Consider the following 15072-nt stretch of genomic DNA (forward strand, 5'->3'; position numbering starts at 1 on the left):
CAAACTAGAGGCATGCTTCACAAAGATGCCCAATGGATAATTTGAAACTAATTAATTAATTAATTACGTAAAGTGGCTCAATCAGCCCTATAAATTAATGGGCATGTTATATGTTATCAAGTTTCTGGTCATTTTGTTTTGTTTTGTATTGTATTGTTTATAATATAGATTGGTGTTAGATATAGATATATCTATATATATATGTATAAATTATGATTGGACTCTATTTTGATAGGTCATTCATTTGGTCATATTGCACAGGCACACCTGTGTTGTGATGTCATTTCCTGCCGTGCCAATTACCTGCCAGGTGTATTTAACCATCACCTTGAATGTGTTTCCAGTGCTAGCCATACCACTGAAGAAGGACATTGTCCGAAACATGTCTGCTTTTTATTCAGGCTGCCATTAAAAAACATTGAACCTGTGAGTGCTGGTCCGGCTACCGTGCTTTGATATACTGAACTTTATGGGATTACAGCACCCAGTGTGAGAACTTGTGAGCGCGGTCTAACTTGACTATAGAGAAAATATGGAAAAATGGGAGAAAAAGTGGATAAAAAAAAACAATAATAATAATATGTATTTATATTATATATTTTAGTTTTAATTTCCAAACTTGAAACTAACTACATACAACCTATATGTATAAACAATCCCTATATCAAGTGTAGGAGCCAAAGCTATATATTTAGGTTATTGTATTGTATGAATGTTTATATGTTTATTTTTGTAACCTTACATTGAAACGGCATTAGGAATATTGATTGGATTTAGATAAAGTCATTGAACTGTCTTATTTGTCATAATAGAACATTCTAGAACATTTGTGATGTCACAGTATGATGTCATAATCAAACATTCTAGAACGTTTGTGATGTCACCATATGATGTCATAACCAAACATTCTAGAACATTTGTGTATCTATATATTCAGCAATTGATGACGGGGTCCAGAAGAAGGAGAAGAAGAAGAGCCCATGAAAAGAATTGCGGAGGGCAGTAATACGCCACGATGCGTCTACACTGCCGGAAATTCAAATAAGAAGAAGAAGAGGGACAAAGCAGCTCAGAATAAGATTGCAGGGGGCAAGGAGGGTCCCGCGGCGGGGGGCTCAGACAGTAAGTAGCAGCAGTAGCTGCACTCCAATGGACAAAGTAGGGGATGACGGGTTCCAGTAGACTGCCGGAAAAGAAGAAGAAGAAGAAGAAGAAGAAGAAGAAGAGCCCATCAAAAGAATTGCGGAGGGCAGTAATACGCCACGATGCGTCTACACTGCCGGAAATTCAAATAAGAAGAAGAAGAAGAACAGTCAGTGTGCATCTTGAAACAGGACTGAACAGATAGACTAAACAACAATAGGCGTGTTCGAGATGGGATAGGCGGACGCAGATCTGCGCAGGTTTTACTACGGCCTCGCCAAGCGCGTTGCATGGCGGTTAGAATGTTGTCCGACTTGCTCTGAAAATCTGACGAGGCGAGGCGCGGAACTCTTCCGGGAGCGAGCCACGCACAGCCTTCAGAGCGAGGCTCCACAGTACCTCTCACTCGGCTGCTCCCGGCTGGGAAGCGACTTGCTACGGTCGCGCAAAGCGCCTATTGGCTCAGAAAAGTTGTCAGTCACCAGCCACGTGACAGCCAGGGAGTTATGAGACGTTTGATTGATTGATAACTTTATTATGTTATGCGTTATCATCATATCATCATGATAAACTTCAAGCTGTCAGACACACACACACACACATACACACATGCGTCGTCTGTTTTGCCTCAATACTGTATATATAATTCTGTTTTGCCTCAATATACACAGTATACATATATATTGATGCAAAACAGAATTATTCAGCAGTGTGTTGTGTGTGCGTGCGGCCAGGAGCGCGCAACAAGATGGTATACATTATGGTATATGAATAGTATATTCCACTATAGCAGTATATGGTGTGCTGTACATTTGAATCTGATCTAATTTTGCACACGGCCATCGCATTATAATGAGCTGGACAGGTGTGTAATGTGTGTGTGGTGACGTGAAAGCGTATCTGCCATGCGAGACTAGGCGAGAGGCTCTCGTGAAATCGGCAGTGTCCGCCTTTTTAACTCCTCCCCCGGCTTCACTTGGCTACTCTCGTCTACTAGTCGAGGCAAACCGAAATCCATCTCGAACAAGCCTATTGACTGAAGCCTGCATTTCTCAACCAAGGTGCCTTGCCTACCGTTTTGCTGTGGAAAGGAAATCATCGTTTGCAGTCCCCCCCGGATCTCTCCCTTGACCCCGGTGAGCTGAGGAGAGCTGACCACCGCAGGGGCCTAAGCCTTCGAGGCCCTTATTTCATCTGATTGAGTCTGTTCCATTTGGACCGTCAAGATGGTGTTAGCCGACCTAGGAAGAAAGATCACATCGGCGCTGAGATCTCTCAGCAATGCCACAATCATCAACGAGGAGGTCCTGAACGCCATGCTGAAGGAGTTGTGCGCCGCCCTCCTGGAAGCCGACGTCAACATCAAACTGGTCAAACAGCTCAGAGAGAATGTCAAGGGAGCCATAGATCTGGAGGAGATGGCGTCTGGCCTGAACAAGAGGAGGATGATCCAGCACGCCGTCTTCAAGGAGCTGGTCAAGCTGGTGGACCCCGGTGTCAAGGCCTGGACTCCGACGAAAGGCAAGAACAACGTCTTCATGTTCATCTGTCTGCAGGGCAGCGGGAAAACCACCACCTGTTCCAAGATGGCATATTACTACAGAATAAAAGGCTGGAAAACCTGTTTGATATGTGCTGACACTTTCAGAGCTGGTGCTTTTGATCAGTTGAAACAGAATGCTACCAAAGCCAGAATTCCATTCTATGGCAGTTACACAGAGATGGACCATGTGGTCATAGCAGCCGAGGGCGTTGAGAAGTTCAAAACGGAGAACTTCGAGATCATCATCGTTGATACCAGCGGCCGACACAAACAAGAACTCTCTCTTTGAGGAGATGTTGCAGATTTCAAACGCAGTGCAACCGGACAACATCGTGTACGTGATGGACGCCTGCATCGGACAGGCCTGCGAGGCCCAGGCCATGGCCTTCAAGGACAAGGTGGACGTGGCGTCCATCATCGTGACCAAGCTGGATGGACACGCTAAGGGTGGTGGAACTCTCAGCGCTGTGGCTGCCACAAAGAGTCCCATCATCTTCATAGGTACAGGAGAACACATTGATGACTTTGAGCCCTTCAAGACACAGCCCTTCATCAGCAAACTGCTGGGTATGGGAGACATTGAAGGTTTGATAGACAAAGTCAACGAGTTGAAGCTGGACGACGAGGAGTTGATTGACAAACTGAAACATGGTCAGTTCACACTGAGAGACATGTACGAGCAGTTCCAGAACATCATGAAGATAATTGGTTAGACTAGAAGTCTTTAATTGTCATGCAGTTTAACACACACACGTGAGATGGGCGACCCACAGGAACACACACACACATGCACTGAGTCGCCGATGAAATGTCTCTCTGCACTTTTCCCATCCCGTTGTCCTTCCCCCCATGGGCAGCCGGGAGCAGATAGGGCGTCAACGTGAGCCGCGCCCCGGGGACCAATCCAAGTGCTCCTGTCCGTCTTCGTCAAGGACGCCACAGCGTTAGCGATCTGTTGTTGTGCATGTTTTTCCATTGGGTTTATCTTATCGGGGGGGAAACCCTTGCGAGCACGGGGAGAACATGCAAACTCCACACAGAAAGGCCTGGGAGATACCCCACCTGAGTACCTGGCATCATGGAAACCTGGTCCCCAAGCGGGAATCGAACCCTGGACCTTCTTGCTGTGAGGCGACAGTGTTAACCACTACACCACCGTGCCGATGGGACAGATCATGGGAATGATCCCAGGCTTTGGGACTGACTTTATGAGTAAAGAGCAGGAGTCCAACGGCCAGGCTGAAGAAATTCATGACTATCATGGATAGCATGAATGACCAGGAACTGGACACCAAAGACAGAGCCAAACTGTTCAGTAAACAGCCCAACCGGATCGCGAGAGTGGCTCGTGGAGCGGGCGTGGCCACCAAGGACGTCCAGGAGCTGCTCACCCAGTACACCAAGTTCGCTGGTCAAGAAGACGGGAGGCATCAAGGGCCTGTTCAAAGGAGGCGACATGTCGAAGAATGTCAACCCCTCTCAGATGGCCAAGCTCAACCAGCAGATGGCCAAGATGATGGATCCCAGAGTTCTGCACCACATGGGTGGGATGGCCGGCCTCCAGTCAATGATGAGGCAGGTCCAGCAGGGGGCCGCCGGCAACATGAAAGCAATGATGGTCTTCAACAACATGTGAACACAGTGTGAGTGTAATTTCACATTCTCCTCATTTGTGAGTCAGGTTAATGGCTTTCTGCAAAACACTGCACCTATTCATCAGACTTGATAAGGTTTGATACAGTCGAAGGTCAGCGTGTTCCTGCGAGGGGCCCCGTTTGCACCTCTTCAAAAGCATATCTCTTCCGTCTTCCGGATGCCCATATAAAACTTGACCCAATCAGAACGATCCTCCCAAAAACTAAACGAACCAATGATACATCTCTATTCCGTGTGTTTATAAACTAATACACTTAACTTTTCTTTGCTTTCGCTCTGGCAAACCTGTGTTCATGTACCGTGATATACGCTCTGCCAAACTGAGAGTCCCTCCATGGATGTAAACCTTTTTTGTTCAAATAAACCAACCATCGTGAGTGAGTATTCAGAGCCTTATCTCCTTGCTTCATTTGTTTACTTGATTCTTGTCTGACCATGTTACTGTTTGCTTTAATGCCGGGCGAGAAAGTGTTGTGGTCTGACATTTACACGTGCTCATCAGGCCTATCTTGTGTCTATTCTGTATGCCTTAAGCATTCTATGACCAGTCGAAATCCACGACAACAGTCGCACACAAGACACACACGCATACACACACTGACCAGCCTTATTACGTGCTACAAAGGATGGAGATCCACCTGTTTTTAGAAATAAAGGTAAAAGGGTTGGAAATAAATGGTGAAAAGTGAAGAAAAGGTATAGAAGATGGAGGAAGAGAGAAAAGAAAATAAGCACAGGGGCGGGGAAGAAGAGGGCGAAGCCAGTTCTATGGTCAGTGGATGCATCAATGCAGAAACGAGGACCTGCAGAGCTACTGGGGCCGGCAACGTCGAAAGCATCTTGGCTATCGTTCCGGTCCACATCAAAGCCAAGAAAGGCAACAAGATGGTGGCTACCTATGCGTCCTCGACCCAGGCAGCAACGTCACTTTCTGCACAGAGAAGTTAATGGCAGCGCTTAACGTCACCGGCAGGAAGACAAGTATCCTGCTAAGGACCATGGGAGGCGAGCAGGTCGTGAGCAGCCAGATGGTGTCTGGGTTAGAAGTCTGTAGCTTGGATAGTGACAACTTCCTAGAGCTACCCAACACATTCTCGTAAACAGAACATCCCACTGCAAGAGGAAGTCGATAAGTGGCCCTATCTCAGAGAAGTGCAAATACCGAAGATCCAGGCGGAGATAGGCCTTCTCATCGGGACTGACGTACCCAAGGCAATGGAACCATGGCAGGTGGTATCCAGCGTGAAAGAGGGGCCGTATGCGGTGAAAACGCGATTGGGCTGGTTCGTCAATGGCCCCCTCAGAGGAGAAGATGGCCATGAAACTACCAGTGGACTAATACAAGTCACGTCCAACTGCACATCCGTGGCCACGCTAGATGAACTTTGGAGTCAACAGTTCAAGAACGACTTCCCAGAGTGTCAAGACGACCGGCTTGAGAAGTCGAGGGATGACATCCAGTTTCTGGAACTGGTCTCGCAGTCCGTGAAACTTACAGAGGGACACTACAGCATCGGCCTACCAGTGAAGAACGCAGTCTTCAAGATGCCGAACAACAGAAGAGTAGCTGAACAGCGAACTCTCAACTTAAAGAGGTTCACGAAGAATCCCCAGTTCGACACTGATTACTCAGTGTTCGTCGACGACTGGATCGCAAAGGGCTACGCAGTCAAGGTTCCCAGTGAGGAGCTCAGCCGCAGCTATGGAAAAGTTTGGTACTTGCCACACCATGGCGTGTACCATGCCAAGAAGAAGAAGATCCGCGTGGTGTTCGACTGTGGGGCATCATTCCAAGGCACCACCTTGAACAACCAGCTGCTACAGGGGCCGGATCTAACGAGTACTCTCCTGGGAGTCATCACTAGATTCAGGCAAGAGGAGGTGTGCATGGACAGGACCTTGAGATCCGAGCTGGAGCTCCACCTAAACAAATCTGTGTTCTGGTTCGACAGCACCACTGTGCTCAAATACATCGCAAACAGAGCCAGTAGGAATCGAGTGGAGACCATCTTGAAGCTGTCAGAAGTGGGACAGTGGCGGTATGTAGATACTGCAACAAATCCTGCTGACCACGCGTAGAGAGGACTCAATGTGGAATCATTCCTGCGCAATGAGACTTGGATACAGGGGCCGGAATTCCTCACCAAGTTCAGCGGTTCCTGACCAGCACAGGCTCGTGCGCCGGGTCCGTGTCAAGACGACCACTTTTTTTCCCTGAGATCTGTCTTCTCCAAGAGGCTGCATGAGGCAGTGGTAAAGACCGTCCTCCTACGGTGTGCCATGTACTAGTGACCTCTGGCACCGGGTATTGGTTGTCCAGCAGCAGAGACACTTATCGGTTAAAATAGTGTTTGGTTTAGCTCCTTGTTTTTTTAGTTGTTAGTAATTGTCTCTAGATTAGAAGTACAATTAGGGGCCGGTGTAGGAGCCAAAGCTATATATTTAGGTTATTGTATTGTATGAATGTTTATTTTTGTAACCTTACATTGAAACGGCATTAGGAATATTGATTGGATTTAGATAGTCATTGAACAGTCTTTTTTTATTTGTCATAATAGAACATTTGTGATGTCACAGTATGATGTGATAATCAAACATTCTAGAATGTTTGTGATGTCACCGTATGATGTCATAACCAAACATTCAAGAACATTTGTGTATCATTATATTCAGCAATTCTCTCAGAACAGTCAGTGTGCATCTTGAAACAGGACTGAACAGATAGACTAAACAACATAGACTGAAGCCTGCATTGTGGAAAGAGCCGGCAAGTTGATTTACGGCTTTCCAGTGTGGAGGAATTTTCATGTGTCGAGTCGGCAGTGATTGTGGAGACTGGGAAAATACAGTTTTCTTACCTTGTGGTAGTAACGTGAATATTTAGGAAAATAGCTTTAGGACCACTTCTGTAAAGAAAGACTTCGCTGTGGAAGAGAAATAAACCATTTGGATATCTTTGTTTTACACTGGAGCGGCTGTGGACATTATTTTTCTTTATCAACAACGTACTACTCACGAGTAAGCAACTTTAACCAGTAGAGTGGAACGTCGGCCCTCATATCAAGTGTGACAAGTTAACTATATACATTACTTTTATTTTGTAGATAACATATTTGGAAGTTCTCATTAGAATATTAAACTTTTTATTCATAACCAACAGTCAACTTTTTGCAGGAACAAAAGCTAAATAACTGTGTCCTCATCCATCAAGATGCCAAAAAGAACAAGCCAGACACAAGCACCCCCTCAGCTGAATAAGCTGCCAAATACTTAGTCTTATTGTCTATTTCAAGACTTACAATTAGGACAGCCCTTGTAGAGATATAGTGTAATAGTATTGCACTTGAACATGAATTATGTATGTTAGATTAGATGAGGACAATGTCCTCATAAAAGGAACATTTTAGCCCACAATGCATGTGGCATAAATTACACAGACATACCATGTAAAACAGACATTAACTGGATTCCCAAAAACAGTCCATGCATTATATGGAATTAATGACATCAATGACACCAGATAGAAATCATCTGTACTCACACGTTCTAAATCCAATCCCCCATTCTGAATCCCACTGTCTGATAGTCAAGTTTGTTTATTTGTCTGTTCTACCAGAAATATCTACTTCACGTTTTTCTCGATCCAATCTCGAAAATTTACTATCCGTGTCTGAGCAGAGTAAAACTCTCGACGACAGTTCTCTCTCTCATAGTTGAAGCTCTCTAAACCGAGCAAATCCCAGACGCTGTTTGAGTCTCGTTCCTCTGTATCACTTGAAAGGAGGCTGCTTGTGATCTGAGGGTTTGAAGAAGAAGCAACAGATGGTATGATTGTCATGCCTGGTATAACAACATGACGAGGGCCGTCGGGACGGGAGCATTTGTTCATAACGCACAGCATATTGTCAGTCATCACGGTGGCATTCGCTCCTCTTTGAGCAAAGTCTCTTTCACAGTGAGTGACATCCCTCAGCTCAGTGAGCGCAGTCTGGGTTGAGTGGGCGTAGAGTCTGGCCAGACGCCTGGCATCATGCGCTCCCAGGGTCCACTCTGCAGCGTAGGCCTCCCGAGCCGTCACCTCCCCACCCTGTGCTTTAGCCAGACACACGGGCAGCACACGTTCACTGATCCTGGCCTTGTCCAGCAGCTTGAGTACAGCCAGGTCCGAGTCCATTGTTACAGGGTCAAAATGTTGATGCACCAGGATACTTGAAACCTGTCGAGGCAGAAGAAGACAAAAACCCAAAGTGCTTGATTTACTGGATCTTGCAAGTGATGTGTCTGTTTTGTTGTTGTTGTTTATTATAGGTTATGTAACCATCTATAAAGCAAGGAAAGTTCAAGTAGCTTCAGCATGTCATACCTTATCTGAATATACTGTAACGTCTAGCTGTAAGACCTATTGGCAAAACTAACTCCCAGTGACATTTGGAGTCATCGTCATCCCAATGATTGGGATATTTATCATCTGGATTGTTTTTAGACAAGCACCCCTGTCCCTTTACAACTTCTTTCTAGAGCTGTCACTCTATTCTACTCTGTCAGGGAATAGGTGTTCTATTCTACTCTGTCAGGGAATAGATGTTCTATTCTACTCTGTCAGGGAATAGGTGTTCTATTCTACAGGGAACAGTCTTGCCATGCATCGTACCCTCAGGCGCTGTCGCAGATTCTTTTTCTGATCCTGGGAGGTGTTCTGTGTCCTGCTTATGACCACTATCACATGGGCGGGTTGGAGCGGCCGCTTGTCCTGCTTTACCACACAGTGAGCAGCAACCAGGACGCTTCGCTGAGTGACAAGAGCACCACTGCAGGCCAGGTACCAGGATGTGGACTCCTCCTTCTCCTCCGGGGCCCCCTGCTGTTCTGTGACGGTCAAGACACGGCCCTGCTGAGTGTCAGCACTGTGACTGACGGGTGAGCGCACATAAATGGCCACATGCCATGGCCATTGTGTTTCTGTGACGTTTTGGTGACTGAAAGTGGTGACTTTTCCACACACTGTGATGAAGTGGGCACAATTGTGTGTGTGAGCGTGTGTGTGTGTGTGTGTATGTGCATGTTTGTGTGTGTGTGTGTGTGTGTGTTTGTGTGTGTGTGTATATGGTGTGTGTGTGGGGGGGGGGGGGGGGCAACAAAGGAAAATGGAAGAATGGAAACATGTTGGTAACTGGGGAAAAACATGTGACAGGGTTCTCTCTGAAGAGTATACAAGTAATACTCAAATATTAGATACAGACATACAGACATTTTACTATGATTCATTTTTCATTTATCATTTATTTATTTTTTCAGAAAGCCCATTAACAGCCCTGAATACAAAATGTTTGACATACAGTAAAATGTAGATGCCTGCAAGCTTGATGCATAATTTTCCTCTAAGCAGAAACTCTGGTGAATGTGGTAATTTACTTCACGCTACTGCCCTCACCTGGCGAACAGGAGACATGACGGCCGCTCCACTTGCCTGTCTTCAGACAGGTGCGTTGGGAGCTGCCTTTATGTTGGTAGATCGGGGAGACACACTGGTACTCAATGCTCGTGTAGAGGTGGTGAAAACCACGGGGAAGCTCCCCTGAAACAGAGTCTTCTCCTCTGGGTCGTGTATCCATTGTGTGCAGGTCGAAACTGGACAACCTGGATGAGAGGTGGAGCCTATGGGCTGGGCTGTAGCAAATAATATGTTGATTAAACATTACACAAACACTGATATGGTTTGTTGTTCTGTCTACATAAATAGTTCTCAACTGGTTTTGCATCTGGACCTTGGCCATGAGGTTGCAACCCAATACTAGGCAGCTGCAACATTCTTAGTCTAACCTGAAGGCTGTTTTCCTCTATGGCATCAATTGTATCTGAGCCCAAATTAGATCCATATAAACATTTTTGTATTTTATTGAAAGCTGGCAACATGGCTCTAACTCCCCTTTCTTTTCATTCTATCAGAGATAAAAAAAAAAAAAAAATTGTATACAGATCTAGTTGGAGCCCAGATGTAAATGATGTCATACACCATAAGATCGAGGCATCTGCCAAGAACCTTTGCAAACTGCATGCTACCATGTCCTCCCTCCTCACGCTGCCCCCATCCCCCTCATCTCTCTGCCGAAGACTTTGCAATCTTCTTTGAAGAAAAAGTGGAGAACATCTGCAGCTCCTTCTCCTAAATCTCACCCATTCCAAATACAGAACCTCATCCTTCACTCTGTCATCTTTCTCTCCCATTACAGACGCCGAGACCCTGACACTGGTAACGTCGAACTGTCCCACTAAATGCCAGCTGGACCAGTTACCCTCCCCACTCCTCCAGACCATAGCACCAGACATCCTCCCATTCCTAACTGCAACCATCAACTCCTCCCTCAACTCGGGGGTGGTCCCCACCTCCCTAAAACAAGCCAGAGTCACACCGCTCATAAAAAAAAACTACCATAGTTGGTCCCCACCTCCCTAAAACAAGCCAGAGTCACACCGCTCATAAAAAAAAACTACCATGAACCCCACCGTCATAGACAACTATCGTCCTGTATCTCTTCTCTCCTTCCGTTCTAAAACACTTGAACGTGCTGTATCCAACCAACTTACTGATGATCTCTTACAGAATGACCTCCTAGACCCAAATCAGTCAGGCTTCAGGACTGGTCACTCCACAGAGACGGCCCTCATTGCAGTCACAGAGGCCTCCTCACATCCCTCACAGGAATGGGAGTGGCTGGCTCTGCGCTGACATAGCTGCCATCATACCTCAGCGACCGCTCCTACCAAGTGTCATGGAGAGGGTCCCTGTTGCCCCCCGCCCCCTGCAGACAGGTGTCCCTCAGGGCTCCGTCCTTGGACCCCTCCTCTTCTCCATCTACACCAAATCTCTGGGTAACATTATCACGTCTCATGCCTTCTTGTATCATTGCTATGCCGATGATACTCAACTCTTCCTCTCCAACCACCTCAAACTGAACCTAAGCTAAACAGAATTGCTTCACCTGCCGGCCAAATCCTCCCCCCTGACCGACCTTTCCATCACAGCGGAGAATGTAGCTGTGGCCGCATCCCCAACTGCCAAGAACCTTGGTGTTGTCCTTGATGACCTGCTGAACTTCTCCACTCGCATCGCAGCGACAACGAGAACCTGCAGATTCCTCCTGATCAACGTCAGAAGGATCCGCCCCTTCCTGACAAAAGAAGCCACCCAACTCCTCGTCCAATCAACAGTCATCTCCCGCCTCGACTACTGTAATGCACTGCTTGCTGGCCTTCCGACCACTGCCACCAAGCCTCTTCAACTCATTTAGAATGCAGCCGCCCGCCTGATCTCAAACCTACCTAAGTCAGCTCATGTCACCCCACTAGAGACCAGCACTGGCTCCCCATTGCCGCACAAATCCGCTTCAAGGCCCTCGACCTGGCATATCGTGTGGCAAAGGGAACGGCTCCCGCATACCTCCGGTCAATGGTCTCTAACTACACTCCCTCAAGACCTCTATGCTCTGCATCTTCTGAGAAGTCGCCTATTCTCAGTCCTTGCCCCACAATGGTGGAACGAACTTCCCACCAGTTAGGACAGCCGAAACCCGACCAATCTTTCGCGGTCGACTAAAGACACACTTCTTCAATCAATACCTGAAATTGAATATATATAGTTTTTTTTATAACCATAACTAACCTTACTGTCATGCACTTGTCCTAATATACTAACCTACATTGTAGCACTCAACACTTTGATGAACATTGTTACTCAGCTGATAGAGATGTACCCTTCCTGCTGACCTGTCGTACAAAACTTGTAAGTCGCTTTGGATAAAAGCGTCAGCTAAATGACTAAATGTAAATGTGGTTGTTACTCACTCTATGTTCGCTGGTCTGGTGGACCCACAATATTATTGGGATTTTAAAACAAAGCCAGAACAATTAATGTAAAATACTGAACAGATGTTAACTTTACCTCAAATGCAAGCAATCTAGACAGTATATATGGTTAATATTTGCCACTTGCCTCTGCTAGATCACATTTATCAATAAAAGTGCTTTTCGTTTTTTGTGGTCAAATGTGATGTCAGACAGTCACATTTGGAGGAGGCAGACAGTGAAGGTACACACTGAACCTTTATGTAAAAATTTTTACCATATTTACTTGTTTGCACCTACAATCTCCACACTTCCTGGTCCACTGGACCTGAACACCACGTATGTAATATGTAGGGCACACTGTGCACTCAATGAAAATGTGTTATTTTATATGTTCTTCACACAAAATGAGCCAAGGCCAATCTTTTAGTAAACATTGAAAATGGGTCCCACAGACCAGGACACGAGTGAATGTTTGTCCTCCAAGTACAACAACGTCGTAGCTTGGGGCGCTCCAGTAGCACACCACATAGCATGCTGAGTTGCGAAGCGGTCGTCCCGGGTTCGTTTCCCAGTCCCGGCAACCATTTGCTGCATGTCTTCCCTACCTCTCCTCCCGTTCTCCCTCTCCCTCTATCGGTCCTGCGTGGCCAGAGAAAGCTGAAAATGCTATAAATAAAAGTAAAAAAACAAAAATACTAAAAAAACAACGTTGTAGCTTTCCATATTCTCATATTATTCATTGTCCCATGAGCCTCCCATGAGTCGGAGTCAGAACATCTGGTTGTCCACTTGTTGGCTCCTGTGCTATATCTGCAACACTGTTCTATATCTCTTCCAATAACGTAGGAGTTGTTTCAATGGACTGAAAGTAGGGTGACCATATTTTGATTTCCAAAAAAGAGGACATGCTGGCCCCAGCCTCGAGATACTTAATGATACTTTGCACAATCGAAGCGGGCATGGCCACCTTCATTTCACTATGTCTTGTGTACTGTACTGTATGTGATGAATAAACCTCTTGAATCTTGAATCTCTACTAAAAGTTTACTCAAAGATGCCTTTATTGTTTTAACATATGCTTGGAAACATGCACCCAGAAAAGCGGCCATTCTTTTTTTATACTTGAACTTGAGGACTGCATACTTTTTTTGCAAAGCTTATCTTTATACTAAGCTGGAAAACACTGCAAATCCATAGCCTGAAGGGACATGGGCCTGAAGGGACATGAACGTGTGTTGTCGGGCCTTACAAATACATTTGATTTTGATTTGATTATCAATAAGGTAGGATATCTGGAACACACAAACACACTATTTTTTTAATCACATGCCATGAAACTCTAGGACCTGGCTGAATTTAAGACTGCACAAATCATGTTTAAAGCACGAAACAATTCACTCCCGGGTAACATCCAAAAATGCTGTTATAGAGAGGGGGGTTACAATTTAGAGGAGAGTCTAACTTCAAGAAACAGGCTGTTCATTCAACAATGTATGTATATTTCAGTTTGTGGAGTGAATATGAGTTGCATAAGATAATAGAGTGTGAAGGTATATTGAATACTGTCTATCTGTATGTCATGTATGTCATATGATGAATTGAAAATGGGGGACCCTGATGTAAACAAGACGAAAGTCTTTCTCTGGTCTGCATCCCCTTAACAATTGTGTGTATTGAGCCGTACTGTATTGTACCCATTCTGCAATCTGTTAATAAAGTTTTCAATCAATCAATCAATCAATCAATCAAGGGGGTAGGAATACATACGTTTACACTTCATTCTATACTCCTGCTTGTTTGTTTTTTTATCTGTTTATTACTTGTTTTTTATTATTATTTATTTTCAATTTATGTTCGAAATAAATAAACGCATTCATTCAAGATATTGTGTGAGCAAAAGTATAGTTAATTTACTCCCTCGAGTCTGGCCCCGCGCGGATCTTGCAGCTGTGCCCGCACAGTGCAATACTCCAATTCAGCCATTGGCAATTCAGCCATTGGGTGGGTGGCGCTGCTGAGCGGCCTTCACAGCGCGGCCATCAGCGCGCGGCCCGAGAGCGCCGCTGGCTCTGCGGCTCTGCAGCTGCATGCTTCTCCGGGAGTCCGGGGTGATAATCTGGCGCACGCCTGACATATCGGCATGTAACTCGAGAACCGAGGCACGGATTTGGGCGATTCAGATGGCATTCGAACGGCAACGAATAGCGCTTTAATTCGGTCATTTATATGTTCGGCGAAAAATGCAGTCCAGAGCCTTCAGATGCTCGCAAAGGGCCGTGAAACTGAAACTGAAACTTAAAAACAATGAAACCCCGGACATTTCCATGAATTTATAAACCCCCCCCGGACGCCCCGGACAGGGCGTGAAAAGAGGACATGTCCGGGCAAAAGAGGACGTTTGGTCACCAAAGCACCTCAAAGGCGCTAAAAACAAAATTACAAACATCTCAAAACAAACTGGTCAGACTACTGCTTGACCTTACTCCTAGAACCCACCTCACCCCTGCCCACTTTGACAACCTAGGATGGCTTAGAGTAGACGACAGAGTACAGCAACTTGCAATGGGCCTGGTCTACAAGATACACTACACGACTAAGGTACCCATGTACATGTCAAAATACTTCCCAAAGGTCAGTGAATACCACGATCACAACACCAGAGGGAGCTCCACAAATCATGTTAAACCCAGATTCGGCTCAAATAAGGGACTAAACACGTTTCGCAATTATGCCACATCAATGTGGAACGCCCTACCCAAAGCTGTAAAGGAATGTGGATCACTACCCACTTTCAAAACCTCTCTCAAGGGACACCTACGGGAGACTGCAATTCAAAACTGGCCCCTGTAAATACCCTAACCCAACCCCCTCCAATGTACAGTCAT

The 15072-nt window shown here is 45.8% G+C and overlaps 1 pseudogene across 1 annotated transcript; it reads left to right on the top strand.

Annotated features, from left to right (window-relative positions):
- The first annotated feature begins 2261 nt into the window (after positions 1 to 2261).
- On the top strand, positions 2262 to 4322 carry LOC311246974 (signal recognition particle subunit SRP54-like; annotated as a pseudogene). Its single transcript has 2 exons — positions 2262 to 3392; positions 3825 to 4322. The product of its transcript is annotated as a signal recognition particle subunit SRP54-like (transcript).
- Positions 4323 to 15072: the final 10750 nt, after the last annotated feature.

The sequence above is a fragment of the Notolepis coatsorum genome, assembly GCF_963971535.1.
Source record: "Notolepis coatsorum genome assembly, chromosome: 20".
NCBI lineage: Eukaryota > Metazoa > Chordata > Actinopteri > Aulopiformes > Paralepididae > Notolepis > Notolepis coatsorum.